This window comes from Balaenoptera borealis (genome assembly GCF_965194805.1).
Source record: "Balaenoptera borealis genome assembly, chromosome: 9".
Classification (NCBI taxonomy): Eukaryota; Metazoa; Chordata; class Mammalia; order Artiodactyla; family Balaenopteridae; genus Balaenoptera; species Balaenoptera borealis.
The window spans coordinates 36,195,861-36,208,503 of NC_138873.1; the positions used below are offsets into that span (position 1 = coordinate 36,195,861).

The following is a 12,643-nucleotide window of genomic DNA, read 5'->3' on the forward strand; positions in this document are numbered from 1 at the left end:
ATATAGTCAAAGACTCCTCAATCATGTACAATATAGAGACATAATTACTTCTCAATAGCTTTAAAAGCCTCTGTAGAGAGTGTCTACAAAAGGCATTTCTGAAAGAGTGGACTAAAGGGAGGAAGACAGGAAAAGCCTTAAAACTGTAAAAATAAGCCTCCATAAAAATGTGTTGGATGCTTGCCTCATCCAAAATGGAAAGATGTAGATATAATCTTTTCTTGGAAAAATCTTTATGTGACCATTTAATGCTCTTTATATATCATGATCCTTTCATTTTAAGTTAAAGCTATTCAACACGACACAGTCTATTTTACAGTCTAAGTGATTATTAAATGTCTCTCCCTTCCCTTGCTCATCACAACTTCTTGAAAATAGTTTACACTTGTATCTGCCGCCCCTACTCCTCTGTACTCCTTACTGAGAAGGGGGTTCCCTTGCAATATTACTTGTGTTCCTGCCATCTATGGGAGTTGCACGCGTTGGGTCTCTCCCCAGCTGCAAATCCAATGAACTCTTAGTTCTTATCTGATCTAGCATTTACCTCTGTTACCTATACACCTTATTACCTAATAGTACATATATATCATTAGATATGTAATTTTTAGTCAATGACAAAATAATGTATACTTATTGCAAAAAAAAAAAATTGAAAACTATACTGAAGAGTATAAAAAGTCCTCTCCTCACTACCCCTCCATCCCACTTGGGGGAACCAATGCTCACAGCTGAGGCTCATCAGACCAGACATTTTTCTGTGCACATCTAGTATATAATGTAAAATTTCAAATCCAAACTGAAAGAGGATTTGAGACTAAAGAATAAACTATCCTTCACCCTCAATCCTACTCCTCATTTTTGATAACCACTTATACAAATTTATGTTTCTTTTGGTGGTTATATCCATAATGTTTATATTTATTTATTTATTTATTTATCAGTTTAAACTATATCTAACTGCTACCTATACCATGAAGAATGAGGAGTTTTGCTGACTTACACTGCTTTCTCACTTCCCTATTCCCACAAGGATTTCACACCTTAAACTCTAAAGGTCTATTTTTATTTATTAAGTTTTTAAAATTTGCTAATGTGTGTCTTCAAATAAAACACAACCTTCTATTTCTTGACTCATCCATTTTAGGCACTGTCTCATACTTTGTAACATCTGATTTTATATCATTCGTCTTCTCTTCTTAGAACTAAAAGTAACTAACTCTGCTTTGTCTGTAGGTTAATCAAAAAACCCCAGCATTTACAATATTATAATTATTTAGATATAGCTCCCTGCAAAATCAAACAGTGACTGGACAGTGAGTGGAGACGGGGATTGCAGGGGCCATTAATTTTGTTCAGCTGGAAGGGGCACATAACTAACAAACAGGGAAGGGGGCAAGGCACATTGCTTATGTTTGTTTATTTTTATGATGCTATACTTTCTTTTTATCACTAAGGTCACTTAGCTTCTTAATCACATTTTATTACAGGAAATTATTTTTGGAGCCATCTTATTCCCTGTTCTAATTTGCACTCTAAACCTACTATGTCACTGTCATCCTGGAATTATTTTTCCTTTTTTAAAATCTTCTGCTACCAATCCTAATATTTTTATTGATATCTTGTTCTGAAAAAAAATAATGTAGCAAACCATCTTCTCAATACTCTTAAGACTGCGATCTAGCATTTGAAATTTTCCTCCCTTGGACTGACTTGCAGAAGACATCTCATTTTCAAGAAAATCTCAGGGGACAATAATCTTACAAGTGGTGTTGGAGTAGATTTCTTTTCACACAGAAATTGAAGTGAAAATTTGTAATCTCAGTTAATAGGCAATATTGAGTAGTTGCAATTTTAGTATTTGGAAAGCATTAATATTTTATAAAGAATGACATTTTACTTATTACTAGTGTTTGTAATAACAAGATTATTAGTTCACTCAACAAATATTTATCAAGAACTCAGTACGTTCTTGGCAGTTTTCCATGTTCGGGGGATACAGCAATGAAGAGAGCTCCTCACAAATTTTATTCCAGCGGTGAGGCAGAGGCAAAAGATAAGAAACATATAAATAATTGAATACATTTTTAGGTACGTCAACTGTTGATTGATGCTAGGGAGGTGGGATAGAGAGTGCTGGGGAATGGAGGATGGGGATGGAGTTTTAGGTAGGCCATGCCTTGGGTGAGGGGGCTTGTTTTTTAACCTTGTACAGTCTCTTTTCTTCGTTTTTTTTTTTGTTTGTTTGTTTTAATTTTTTAATTTCAAAATAATCACAAAGTTACAGACAAGTTGAAGGTACAACACAAAGCATATGTTTTTCTGAATCATTTGAGAGTGAGTTGCTGACTCAATTTTCTATCACTTCTGAATGCTGTAGTGTATGTTTCCTACAAAACAGGGATCCTACTACACAACCATAATATACAATAGATTAGGTATTCTGTTTCATGGATCTCATTTTCTTTTCCCTCTTTCTCACATTCCTTTGTTGCTTTGTTGGATAAATAGAGAGTAAGTCTTCCAAAGAGGATGGTTGACAGGCAGTAAAATTTTCTAAGTCTTGCATAGCTAAAAACATCCTTAGTTTACTGGAACTCTTAATTGATAGTTTGGCTGAGCATTTACTTCTAGATTACAAATCGCATTTTTCTCAGACCTCAGTCTTCAAGCATATAGTGTCTCTGATGAGAAGCTGGATTTCCATTTATTAGAGGCAGTAAGTGGAGGCTTTTGGGATCTTTCTACTTTTCCTGAATCTCTGTCTAGGTATGGTTTTTCTTCTTCATTCATGTCCTCCTCATTCTGTGTGCCCTTTCAAGCTGAGGATGCATGTGTTTATGTCTCAGAAATATATTTTCATCCATTATTTCTCTGATAATTTCCTTAAAATATTCCCTTTTCTTTCTGAAACTTTTTTTGCAAGATTGTAGTTCTCCTAGATAGATCCTTTAAGACTTTAAAGTTTTCTTCTATACATTCCTATTTTTCTTTTAGCCTAATTTCTTGATTTCCTCAGGTTTTTTATTCCAGCACTTCTTTTTAATTTTTCTTAATTTCAGACATCATATTTTAAAATTTCCAATATTTCTTTATTGTTCCTTAGTATTTATGAAGATATATATGAAATTATATTCTGTGTCCTGAATAATCAGTTGCTTTCAAAGTTGATTCCCTGGTTCATATTGGCACTGTGCATATGTGTGTATGATTATTTTTCCTCTAATATGATATGTGTCCATTTAAACTCATGAACTGAGGACTACTTACTTGGTACACGTTGCTGACCTGGTTTCCCTCTGCTGGCATGCAGTTCTCTTCCCCACCAGGCCTCTCTTCAGTGAGACGATGGACTGTGAGCTCTGAGCCCACAGACAGCTTTCCTTTAAACTGTGTGCGTGGACAGCAGGGAGCAAGCTAGGCCCACACCACCTGGGTTTTATTCTGGGAATCCCAAACCAATTCCTTTGGCAAGCAGTGCTTACAGAACAGGTGCTAACTTGTACAACCGTCTAGAGACAAACATCAACCTTGATATCGGAGCCACACCCCCTCGTGAAACTGGAGCTTTTATCTCTAGGTTGGAAGCATTCTGGAGGCACCACCATTAGGGAGCTTGGCTCCCGCCTCCACAGCAGCCTCTGGGTGTGCACATCTGGCTGTGCTTCTGCTCCTGTATTCCTTAATATATCACATATTTTCCATCTTCCAGAAACTCATTGAGGTTAATGGTTTGAGTATGTCTCTGCCTCATTGGAGAACTGTTATAAATTTCTTACCCTTGGTACTTTTAAATTTTATTTTAATGGGATTTCTGGAAGAAGAGATATACGTATGTGCAACCTGTCATCTTGAACCAGATGCCTCACTTCCTCAGTTTCAAAGTCCTCTCCCCCCAGCCTGCTCTCTGCCACTTCTCTGACATTTATTTGTCCCAGTTAGTTCTGCCTTCTTTTCTTTGATTCCTCCCTGAAGGTTGATGCTCCATCCTTGTCTATCTCCTCTTTTTCTTCTATTTGTTTTCTGTGGATGATTTTCACTCACTCCCATGAATTTAACTACCACTTTAAGCCAGTGAACCCGTTATACATGACAGCTCTTATCTCTCTTCTGGACTCCAGTTTTGTGTTTTCTACTCACTACTGTCATTAATACCATTTTAATTTTTTCATCCAATCAGGAAATGGCATACAATCAATCCTATTGTAATTAATTAATTAATTAACTGGTGAATGCTTAAAGGATCTAGAACTGGTTTTAAGATAATCTTTCTACTACACCATAGTATTTCCCAATTACTTTTCACAAGTTCAATAATTGATGAATTATTTGCTCATCTTGGTGTGAGGCCAACCCTGGGGCTTATCTTTACAAAAATTTTTATATAATCTATTTTCCAGTAATACAATATATTCAAACTTCATATATGTCTCCCTCTCAAAAATTGGTTCTTTGCTTGGGAGGAGCAAAGAACCACACCTGTTTTCAGTTTCCAGTTACAATATAGCATTGTAATTCTATTTCTAATTTCAGTTATTATAATCAAACTTCTGTTATATCAAGTTTTTAAAGCTAAACACTCAAAGCAGAAGTTTTCACTTACCTAATTGGCTACCAATACAAGAGTAGATTCAATCCATCTGTCCCTAAGTGGATATGTGTATCTCTGCAAGTCTGCCCTTTGTTTTGGGTTTAAATTACCCTTTTTAAGCCTGATTTCTCATGGAAGAAAAGCTAATAACATTTACTCTTCTAGTCTGAGCATTTCAACTATAATAACTTTTGATACTAGGCATAGATTCTATCCAATCTGTCAGGATGAGGAAAAGCTTCAAATTAGCTAAGATTCCCCACAACTATGGATTCTTTAGGTGCTGAAAAACAAACAAATAAACAAACAACAAAAAAAGGTTTTTTGTCCACACTGACCCCTAATAAAGTGGTGTAGTGTAGACAGTGATAGCTCTTGTTCCAGCTCTAATCACTAATGGGTGCAGCCAATCTGCCCCCACAATCAAGGGTTCCAAGAATGATTACTCACATATTCTCCCAATTACATCATAAAACCTTTCTTACATTTGAGAAACTGTAGGCAGATAGAATTTTCACAGATTTGGAATCATATGTCAACATTTCCCTGGATATTCTAAATAGAAAACACTTCATATGAATAATAGTAGTAATGTTAATAAAAGCTAAAGTATTTTGAGGGCTAGGCACTACTCTAAGCTCGTTACATAGACTATTCCATTTAATTTTTGCAATAACTTTTTGGGTAGTTCTTATTATTACTCCATAAAGAATTGAGGCTTAGAAAAGTTAAATGTCTTGCCCAAACCGTTTCCCCAGTTCATAAATGATAGAACAGCGACTTGAACACAGGCAGTCTGGTAACAGAGCACACTTTTTTAACCACTAGGCAAGGATATCAAACAGATTTCATCTTGTATGTCAACTGTGATTGATAGTGACTACATGGAATAACTGTTGAAAAAACTTGGTCACCAGACTCCAGGTGACAGAGTGCCAAAATGAGCAAAGATGTCAACTATGAGCACATTAAATTTGTGGACCTTTTTCTAGGTACTTGCCCTCCTGGGATATGTGAAAGAGAGAGAGAGAGAGAGAGAGAGATTGACTGACTGATTATTGACCTGTGTATTTATAAACAACTCTCAGAAAAAGCATAATTTAGGTTAGAGAAAGTCACAGACTGTACCAAACCCTGCCAACAATTTGTCTTTCTCTACGTTAGCTTATAAGAAAAAACTACTAGTGAGTTGAATATTTTCTTTTTTTGGAACTTTATTAACCTTTGTTTCAAACTTTATTCCCAGGCTTCTTCAGCTTAATTAGCTGCAAAGAATGAATTTGTATTAAGCAAAAACTGAAAAGAGCTGCAGTGTCCAGGGGCTTGGGCTTAAAAATATTAGAGATCTAGATTTTTATCAGATCCATAAACAAAATTTTAAAAAAGCAGTCATAATATAAAATAGCAGCTCCCAGTAACTTCTCCAAGACTTATCTTCTTCAGAAGTTGACTCAATTCAGTTTGCTTCTTTCTTGGAAGCCTCATCAAAATTCTCCACAAGATCTGGAACTTCATCATCATCATCCTCTCCAGTAGCAAGTGGTGCTTTTCCATCCACAGATTGTTTGGGCAGAGCTTCAGCCAGTCTCCTTAAACTGGTCAGACTGTCTGCGCCAAGCTAGTTTAAGATGCTGGGTAGCATTTCTGTCAGCTGCTTTGTCTCAGCATGGCCTGTAATGGTGAAAGTGTTTGCTGCCAGAGATGCCTGCACTTTAGGGTTGTTAAAGTGAATCACTGTTCCTTGGTTTGTGAACATAGTCACCTCTTCAATACCAGAGATATTGTTCACCCCTAACTTCTTTAAAGAGAACTGACATTTTCTGTCGTCTTCTGTGGCTGTTCTATGAACCACCTTCTTTCTGCGAGCAGTTCCTTTCCCACCAATGCGCACTTGTGCCTGCAGTTTGGTGAGTTTCTCTTGGTTCATGATAGCTTCATCTTGTTGGAGCAGAAATGGGGCCGTGCAGGGGACTAGGGTAGGTGATCAGGGGGTCTCGGGCAGACCAGCTCAGATAAGGCGCACACACGCGGGGACGCAAGATGGCAGCTAGAGTGATTTGAATTTTTGTTCTACTTTATTTTCCTTCTCCCACACACTTATGGAGTTTTTTGGTTTTGTTTTTTAATGAAAGAAGTAGCATAAGGGAGAAAGATAAGAGACAAGATGTTTAGAAAGCCATCCCTTGGATGACTGAATCAACTGGTTCAATTCCAAGGAAATATCCCAAAAAATAGAGATTTTAATTTTCTTTTCACAAGGCTCAGATAGGGGTAACTTGTATAGACAATTAAGACCTAAATGTGGTGGGATAGTACTTCTGTGATATTCACCCATGTTCCTTTTTTCCTTCCAGAATTTCTTGCTTTCCTTTTCCCTAATTTGAGCAGATCGTCTGCTCCACATTCCTTGACTTAGGGTTGATTTAAGGAAAGTTTTCCTAGTTGTTGTTAAAGAGATTTTTTTTTTAATTGAAGGTAATCTGACTTTTATCCAGACTAGAAAATCTTTTTTCCAGCAGGGGAGATGGAGAAAGATGGAACGGAGGTCAAATGAGAGCAAAAACCTCCCTGGATCCCAGAGAGAGGATCTTGTACCCCACTTCTCAGAGGAAAGCCCAAGGGAGACAGAAAGATCTGAGTGTTTATGGAGCACTGAAACAAAAGGTACCTGGTTCCTAGGAAAAGCTTCCAGAAACAACAAACTGTCTATACTTGTTCTAAGAGTTGTTTATAGATACACACGTCAATAATCAGTCTGTCGGTCTGTCTCTCTTTCTTTCTCTAGGTAGACAAGTACCTAGAAAGGGAAAGGCTCTGTGACACCTTCAGTTGAAGAGACCATGAACAGCCTCACAGAGATGGCTGAGAGAAGCAGAAAGATTCCTTGCTCCTATGAGTGATACAGAATCAGGAAAAAGAGCCCTCACAACCAAAGAAAGTATGCCTAGGGAGCTGAGGACATCTTGGCAGCAAACCAAGTGGAGTGATAACTTAGGACAAATTAGGAGAGTAGATATCTCATTTGCTATCTCCATGCAAATATGACAGAGAGGGCTTCCCTGGTGGTGCAGTGGTTGAGAATCTGCCTGCCAATGCAGGGGACACAGGTTCGAGCCCTGGTCTGGGAAGATCCCACATGCCACAGAGCAACTAGGCCCGTGAGCCACAACTACTGAGCCTGCGCATCTGGAGCCTGTGCTCCGCAACGAGAGGCCGCCATAGTGAGAGGCCCGCGCACCGCGATGAAGAGTGGCCCCCACTTGCCACAACTAGAGAAAGCCCTCGCACAGAAACGAAGACCCAACACAGCCAAAAAATTAAAAAATATAAAAATAAATATTTTAAAAATAAATAAATAGATAAATAAATAAAAATAAAAGATATTCTAGGGCACATGTATTTTAAAAAAAAATCTTAGGAGAACGCAAAGAGATCATAAGCTATTCTTCTAGAAAAAAAAAATATGACAGAGAGACCACATGGATCCCCTCTCCCAATGTCTTTTATCCTCTCCAAATTCTTAGATATATTCTTAAATATATATCCTAAAGAAATGTGAAGGAGGGGAAATCCCAAATTAATGGAAATATTCTACCCCACTATAAGAGAAAGAGAGTGCAACATAGAGAGTAAGCTGAATTATATAAAAATTTTAAACATATATATATTTTTTTAAATAAATTTATTTATTTATTTTTGGCTGCGTTGTGTCTTCGTTGCTGCACGTGGGCTTTCTCTAGTTGCGGCGAGCGGGAGCTATTTTTTGTTGCGGTACACAGGTTTCTCATTGTGGTGTCTTCTCTTGTTGCGGACCACAGGCTCTAGGCACGTGGGCTTCAGTAGTTGTGGCACACGGGCTCAGTAGTTGTGGCTCGTGGGCTCTAGAGTACAGGCTCAGTAGTTGTGGCACACGGACTTAGTTGCTCCGCGGCATGTGGGATCTTCCTGGACCAGGGCTCGAACCCGTGTCCCTTGCATTGGCAGGAGGATTCTTAACCACTGTGCCATCAGGGAAGCCCTAAACTTATATTGTTACACTCAATTTTATAGTCAGAGATTCATCCCGACTACATCTATTTTTACAATCTAAGAAGTGATTAGGAAGAATGGGTGTTCATAGTAATTAATGGTAGAATAATTTCTTACCTTATAGAGACTGAATACAAGTTAGATACAAAGAAGTAAAATTAAATTTATATATTAATCAAGTAATCTAATAAGGTAACAATAGATTACAAGAATGTGAAATCATATTCATGATGAAGTGGAGCCCACATCACTCAAGGACATAAACATTAGACCAAACCAGGCAATGAAAGGTTTCAAGGAGAATCCATCACAGAAGGGCCTGTAGTTTGTTTAATCTTGCCTTTCTATACTACGTTCTATATCCTATACCATATTAAATACTTAAGGGCTAATGCAAACATTTTCTAAACCTAAACTTCCAAACAAGAGAAAGTTTACTTCCCAAGTATAACTGGGTAAGTCCATTCAGAGGAATTTTTACTCAGGTCACAAGTGTCTACTTAAGGAATCAAAGTAATAAATTATTGAATAAGACCCCTGTGGCATGTGCAAATACGCATACTTCAGGTACCAACACACTCACACAGAATAATTTAACAAGCTCTGCCTACAGAGCCAAGGCAGAGAGAAGGGGGACTCAACTGTCAAGCATATTTTCGACCAACCAAATTCCTGCAGATGATTCCAAATAGTCAGGCCAAAGAAAACAGCTATCCTTGCCTAGTTGGAAGAGATTGGTTAGAGCCAGTAAAACTGCTAAGTACTACTTGGTTGCCAGGGGAAAAAAAAGTGAATTTGTTAAGCTTTGAAAGCAGGAACTCAATTTTGTTTAAAATATCCACTCACCAAAAAGAGTCTTTAAAAAGTAATGTAGTATTCAGGCATTTTGACACTTGCTCTTTTTCTAAGGACATAGGAACATGTTACAGATAACCTAAGTTCTTAAGGATGCAAAATTATGATAATGTACTCAACTACAAAGTAAAGAGCTTTACTGAAACTCTGGCTTAGGTGAGCTCATCTCTAGATACAATCATGAGATAGAGTCTCCTCCTCAGTAAGTCATGACTCTTACATCATAACGGGCATCTGGCTATCTTCTAATTGATTGTGTGAGGGTCTCTTGCTTCAAATGGCCCACCTAGGTATTCATACTATATGCAGTATTCATGTTCTGAAGCTGGATCAGGTGGAACGTGATATTAAAATATTTACAGTGGTACTTTAAATATTTAAAGTGGTACTTCTCAAACTTTCTTACTGAAATAATTTTAAGGACAAGGAAAGTAAGAACTCTATAGGCAGACCCAAGAGTTTTCATCCACATGTTGAATTTCTTTGAATCCATTTTTTGTTTTTTGTTTTTGACAATTCATGTGGATATCTTGCTCTATTCCACAATATTTTTGTAATATACTTTAATGTAAATATAATAGAGGGTAAAATTTCTGTCTCAGAAAGATGTATTGTGTTGAGCCTGTGATTTCAAGCACTGATCAATACATCAAGACTACACACTAGCTTGGAAAGCAAGGCTTTTGGGTCATTTTAAATTATTAGAGGTTTAATCACAGTCTTTGAAGAAAGCATGGATAAAATAGGTTATCATTGTAATTGCTACTGATATGATTGAAAAAAATATATATTCATTTTTAAAGATTTAAATACTGATATTTACAGAATATTACATATTAATAAACATATCCCAGTTTCTTCAGTAGCACAAATGAGTTGCAATTACTGGTTAAAATTTCTGAAAATACAAAGAACAAGGGTGATACAGACTATCCTTGTAAATCTGGTATTTTTTCAATTCCCTTTTAGAAGTACATGCATTTATTCCATGATTCCTTATCCCTGGGGCCTGTTCTCAGTCAAGAGACAACCATCTTACTCAATAAAACAAATTCTAATGAGTTGTAACTGCTAATTGATTAATATATTTAAATTTAAAAATTATAATTATTGTGTGATTCTGGTTTTAAAAGTCACTTAAATTATTTAATTAAATAAATATGAAAACAGTAAATAAAATCCCACCTTGCCATGGAAATTTTGTAGACATTTATCTTTCCGGGTAGATAAAGATCTAAAATTTCACATTCTGTTTTGAAATTTTTTTCAAATTGTGTGTTGAACTTTTAACTAGGGCATCCCAGGGTCAATGTCTTAAGCCAAGGAATGTCTCTAATAGGGCAAGTCAGCCGATGAGAAATTTGGAGACAAACATGCCTTTTGGTCGACCTCAAATTAGGCAACCTGTCTCCCCATTAGGGATGTAGATAGGACTATATATGGGAGAAGAGGTTCACTGGAAAATAAGATGACAGTGATAAATTCAGAAAAGTTAGTATCTTCAGAGTAAACACATACAACAATGATAATATAAGAATTAAAGTAAAAATGACAATGAAGGAAAAGTAATTATCTTATTTTGTTCTATTATATCTCTACCTTTCAATACCGTATGGAAGGTTTTATTATCATCCCTATGGCTCAGTCTACATCATGGCTCTGTGGTCCATAGGTACTTTTTCCTTTGTGGTCCTCTTCCTTTTTAAGAAAATATTAAAAATTATATTTTATGACTGCAGTGGAATAAAGGAAAATATAATACAGGCTGGATTCCATTATTATATATCCATTATTATCATATTCATTTTTTCTCCTGATTTTAAAAGAAATTAAAATTTAAATCTTTTTGTGGACCCCTAAAAGTATTGTAGGCATGAGGTACTACTGTGCCTACTGGCTAATATATGTCAACCCTGCCTATGGCAGATAATGCTAGTTAATCCCCCAAAGCTATTCACCTCTTCTTCTAGAATAATGAAACCCCCAGTTTTTAGCCAGGCACATGGCCATCCAAGATAAAGTCTACAGTTCCCAGCCTCCCTTGCAGCTATGTGCAGCCAGATATCAAGTTTCATCAATGGAATGCGAGCAATGGTCACAACTTCCAGGTCGTGGTCTTTTTCCCTGCATTTGGAATTCAGCTGTGGTTAGAGTGAGTCAATCAGGGGACTTCCCTGGTGGTCCAGTGGTTAAGACTTAGCCTTCCAATCCAGGGGGTGCGGGTTCAATCCCTGGTCAGGGCACTAAGATCCCACATGCCTCGCGGCCAAAAAACCAAAACAAAAAACAGAAGCAATAACAAATTCAATAACAAATTCAATAAAGATTTTAAAAATGGTCCACATCAAAAAGGAAAAAAAAAATCTTAAAAAAAAAGAGTGGGGCTTCCCTGGTGGCGCAGTGGTTGGGAGTCTGCCTGCCAGTGCGGGGGACGCGGGTTTGGGCCCTGGTCTGGGAGGATCCCACATGCCGCGGAGCAGCTGGGCCCGTGAGCCACCATTGCTGAGCCTGCGCGTCTGGAGCCTGTGCTCCGCAATGAGAGAGGCCGCGGTAGTGAGAGGCCCGCGCGCCGCGATGAGGAGTGGCCCCCGCTTGCCACAACTAGAGAAAGCCCTCACACAGAAACGAAGACCCAACGCAGCCAAAAATAAATAAATAGATAAATAAATAAATAAATAAATAAATAATTTAAAAAAAAAAAAAAAAGAGTGGGCTTCCCTGGTGGCACAGTGGTTGAGAATCTGCCTGCCAATGCAGGGGACACGGGTTCGAGCCCTGGTCCGGGAAGATCCCACATGCCGTGGAGCAACTAGGCCCATGTGCCACAACTACTGAGCCTGCGCATCTGGAGCCTGTGCTCCCAACAAGAGAGGCCGCGATAATGAGAGGCCCGCGCACCGCGATGAAGAGTGGCCCCCGCTTGCCACAACTAGAGAAAGCCCTCGCACAGAAACAAAGACCCAGCACAGCCATAAATAAATAAATAAATAAATAAACCCAAAGTTAAAAATAAAAAAGAGTGAGTCATTCAGGCTATGGAAATGGGGACAACACTCTAGGGACACTGGAACAATCAGACAGCAAGAGCCTGGGTCTCTGATGTCTCATGGAGCCTTGATGACCTCCCAGAGCAGTCACAATACCAGCCCAGAGTTTATATGAATGAGAAAT

The 12,643-nt window shown here is 37.8% G+C and overlaps 1 long non-coding RNA gene and 1 pseudogene across 2 annotated transcripts in view; both read right to left on the reverse strand.

Annotated features, from left to right (window-relative positions):
• Positions 1 to 12,643, reverse strand: part of LOC309635305 — a 244,117-nt gene that overhangs the window by 172,848 nt on the left and 58,626 nt on the right. The window lies entirely within an intron of this gene.
• Positions 366 to 6,530, reverse strand: LOC309635269 (transcription factor BTF3 pseudogene; annotated as a pseudogene). Its single transcript has one exon. The product of its transcript is annotated as a transcription factor BTF3 pseudogene (transcript).